Source organism: Triticum dicoccoides, chromosome 5A (assembly GCF_002162155.2).
Source record: "Triticum dicoccoides isolate Atlit2015 ecotype Zavitan chromosome 5A, WEW_v2.0, whole genome shotgun sequence".
NCBI lineage: Eukaryota > Viridiplantae > Streptophyta > Magnoliopsida > Poales > Poaceae > Triticum > Triticum dicoccoides.
In genome coordinates this window covers 562,671,681-562,676,018 of record NC_041388.1, presented here as the reverse complement: position 1 = coordinate 562,676,018, position 4,338 = coordinate 562,671,681, and the positions used below count along the sequence as shown (strand labels likewise).

The 4,338-nt window shown below is 42.7% G+C and overlaps 1 long non-coding RNA gene across 1 annotated transcript; it reads right to left on the bottom strand.

Annotated features, from left to right (window-relative positions):
* Positions 1-616: 616 nt before the first annotated feature.
* On the bottom strand, positions 617-3,356 carry LOC119297878. Its single transcript, XR_005145748.1, has 7 exons — positions 3,168-3,356; positions 2,829-3,070; positions 2,293-2,509; positions 2,094-2,166; positions 1,838-1,933; positions 1,253-1,402; positions 617-1,151 (listed from the first exon to the last, which is right to left on the bottom strand). It is a non-coding gene; the product is annotated as an uncharacterized LOC119297878 (long non-coding RNA).
* Between the last annotated feature and the right edge of the window lie 982 nt (positions 3,357-4,338).

Sequence of the window (4,338 nt, the reverse complement as noted above, 5' to 3'; positions counted from 1 at the left end):
TCACTCGGTAAAACAATCCCACGGATATATTTATGGATTTTCTGATATTCCAGGACCCACCTGTGTCCTAACATATACTCCCTTGATCTCAAATTACTTGTTACAGAAATGATTATATATAGAACTAAAAATATGTTTAGATACATTCATTCCTGCTACAAGTAATTACGAACGATGAATTAGCTAGTACGAGCAACCAACCACGTGGTGCACCTCGTTGTGTAAAGTTTGTTGATCTTTCGAGGCACTATTACTGTCAAAACTAGAAATCTCGTGCACGTAACGCGAGTGCATGACTACGTTAGTCCAAACTCCAAAGTATGTACATGGTACTAGCTAGTACTACAAAAGAGAGATGCCAACTTGCATTATTTTTTTGAGTCAGTCACACAACTTCTTGGCCACCCTTCAGAGGCAAAGCCAACTTGCACTTGATCTTCATAGATACTAGTGATTGGGGCGCCACCTGGTGGCGCCTCTTAAGGCAGGACTGTGCGCACAAATCAAGCTGATGTATTTGTTAACGTGTTGACACGGAATTTGGTTACATAATCTTTTCAACCATGTGGAAAATTCCAAATCTGAACCGGATAGATAGTTGCACAAATAATAAAGCAACTCGTTGCACCCTCATAAAATGTCCTACAAGCACTACAAGCACAACCAGGAGAAGCCAACATTTACCTTTCTAATAAAGTGATTGGTCTTATTCTAAAAAAAACTAAGTAAGTGGTCTAATTTATAAATTGCACGGTTTGATGTAGCATCACTGTAATCTATCAGAAATTCCCAAATCCACCTTGATCATAATCCCATATAGCAAAACTCCATAATATTAAATCTTCTCAAAGACCCAAATGCAATATGCTCAATGGAGAATATTTCTCAGTAATTCTTATTCCCTCCGTCCCAAAATAAGTGTCTTAACCTTAGTACAACTTTGTACTAAAGTTAGTACAAAGTTGAGACATTTATTTTGGGACGAAGGGAGTACAATAGATGGACATTGCAAAGTTTATGGATAAAAAAGAGGACATGCCTTGTATCAGGACTTGCAATATCACAAGTGCCTCACTCATTGTCAGGGCACAAAAATCTCTCAAACCAACACTTCAAATGAACACACAGGTCCCAGTCCATGGCCTTGGTGGCTACAAGAATAAAGGGAAAATGCACACATGAGAAACCCACGGATCTGCGGAAATCATCAGACTAAACAGCGAAAACAGTGGGACTGGAGAGGGCATCGTACCTAAAAATTGGGGGCGTTGTGTATATAAGATGGGGTAGTTCAAGGCCGGGTTGGTGCAGAGTCTGCACGAGCAGCAGCGGAAGCGGGCAACGAATCCACGGTGTCTCCTTTGGCTTGTCGTTGTCGTCGTCCCGGGCACCCGTGCTCCTTCTGTCCACCACCAAAGAGGAAGAGCTTCCATCAGTGATGGCTAGTTTAGATTCTTCGAGTCTTCAGCAAAATGGTCTAACTGGGGTCAATAGCATTAGTTTCCTTTTTTTTGACTTTCCAATTTCTAAATCCAGTACATGAGCGACAAGATCATGACACCAGAGTATGCAGTAGTTTAACCTTTAAAATAACCATTTGTTTAGTTAGAGGTACTCCTATAATTCCGAGTGGTTTATAGATACTGAGTAACAAACCCAAAAGTAGTATATATTATGCGTAGAAAGAATCTCATACAACAATAGTATGTACATGGAAAGACAAATCATTATCTAATTGATATCTTTTGAATCTATTTTCTCCAAAATAAACACCGACAATCCTTATCTAGATGTGCATATAATTCAGAGATTCAAGCAAAGCTGATTATGGTAATACCAACTGACGGGCAGAATGGAGTCAACTCTTTCCGCATTCAAACGTCCTCTCAATGATGCTATGAAGCAGTCCACATCAAATATATCTTAAAACTCACTGTAGATGAAGCAGCATAAATGGATACAAAAAAGTCAAACCTTCATTGAATGATTAGAAATTGTGGTGCAAATCCAAATTGAACATTTCTAACTAAACTAAGAAATCTCAAAAAAAATGGCAAGCTGCACTGAAGCAGTCAAGCAAGTGATTTCCTCACCTTTTAGAAATCATGGTGCAGACCCAAACTGAAGTTTGCTTACTGGACTAACAAATCTCAACAAAATGGCAACCTGCATTAAACCCAAGAAACATCACATGTATATGACATAATCAGGAAAGCAACACTTCACTTGAATGAGGTTCAATCCTTGCTCTGGTAGTTAATACAGAGAAGCGCACATATGAATATCTAATACCTTGTTTTATTATCATACCATGGGCTGCTCATGGAAGCTTCAGACTCGACACAATTAGATAACTCGCTCCACATTGTTTGTTTTGCAGGAGCAGGAAATGAAAGCTCTACTTATGGCAGCAACCCATTTGACAGTCCACATTCATATTCGAAGGGTTGCAGCAATTGAGCTAGCAAGGCTCAACATCGCAAATGGAGGTTTAGCTGCACAACGTGATCTATGGCAGGATCAGTTCATTCAGGATCGATTCCATTCATATTGTATGCACACGCGTGACACATAATAGTCTGTCAAACTAATAAATTCAATGGATGCTAACAATGGCTGTAAACTGCAGTAAACAATAAAGGAGCTGAGCACTAATTACCTCACATCTCAAACTCTTGTTGACTTATATGAACTGTATGGTAAGTCTAGAGAGTAGATGTGTAGTAAGGAAAGAATAAACGGACCCAAGCCTATGTAACTCTATGGCAACACCCAGCAGATGAAGATGATCCACATGAGGCCATTCCAGATACATTCTATTTGCTTACCTCATTTCCTTCTCTAGAGGAAGACTCGATGCATGCATTTGCTCTTGTATGTGTATGTATGTCTATACTTAGAGTCTCAGACTCACAAGGCTGCAACATATCTGCAATGCCACCCAACTGCGTCAGCTCATTGACCTTTAGTTCCTTCTCAGAAATATCCAGCTTTCAAATGTGGCCGACAAAATTTCTTGGAAGTGGACTCCAGGTAGCCGATCCGTGCTTGTTCTCTGCCAGCTCTAGGCCTGGACCAAGATGACGACCTATATGAGAAAACAAATTGGACCCGCGTGACTAATATGAAACCTAACCAAGGGGAGAAGAAGGGGGGCGTGAGAGGACCTTGTTGACAGCCGAACTCTGTAGCGTTGTCGCTGGAGAAGAACCCCGCGGAGCACCCTCTCATGGCGTCGGACATGCGGCTGCACGAGAGCGAGGGAGCGACCCAACCAGCCACCGCGGCCACGCCGCCCTCGTCCAGCCTCCCTTCTCTCCCTCGCCCTGCGGCCACCGCGGTCACGCTGCCCTCGTTCGACCTCCCCTCTCTCCATCGCCCTCCAGCTTCCCCTCTCTCCCTCACCTCCACCCTCCTGTCTTGTTCCGGCAACGGTCACGACGGCGATGTGGATTAGGCGGAGAAAGAGGCAGCGGCGAATCACGGCGGCGACGTGGATTTGGGAGTCGGGCTGGAGGAGAGGAAACGAGAGAGAGGGGGTTGCGTGTCTGGGTTTCCATCTGCGCGAGGGGTCACCCTTTTTTTCTTCCTTATATTAATCGCTGTGTTTTTTCCTTCTCCTCCTAGTGCTTCTAGACACGTGTCATCGCTGGTTGTTCGCCCATCATGCACACGTTAATGCTTCTCGATATTTGGGTTACGACTTACTCCCTCCTTTCCGGTTTATAAGGCTCAATTCAAAAATCTCACCCACTAAGGTAGATGATGAGTGGTGGAATATTTTTTGTAGTTTGCAAAAGCACCCAATTAATGCTCTTGTTTTTCTCAAAAAATTATGTTTACGAATGCATTAATTGCAATGCATGCATGCATAAAGTGCATGCATTGATCAGTTTTCTCTTAATACTTACATGCAATGATTTAATGCACCTTAAAGTCTGAACATGTGATGGGGAATAATCAAATTGAGCCTTATAAAATAAAAAATCTAAAATTTTGATATAAGTCTTATAAACTGGAAAGGAGGAAGTACGACTGACACTGTTCCCCTAGTTTTTTGCTATAAATTGGACGCTCTCCTCCTGCTTGTGAGATAAGCAGTTCTTAAGACTGAAGGCTCAACGTTCTTCCAGCTCAGGTGATTCGATCTCCCTCGACATGCTTGCTTGCATTGTTTTTTTTTTTTACGGATGATTGAATTGCATAGTTGCATGCGTGCATGCAACCGGAGTTTCATCGATCAAACTTATGCATGAAGGGTAAATACGTACGTGGGGAAGAGAGGCATGTCTGCCAAGGCCGGCAAGCCCCTGGTCCAGACCGACGCGGGGGCATACA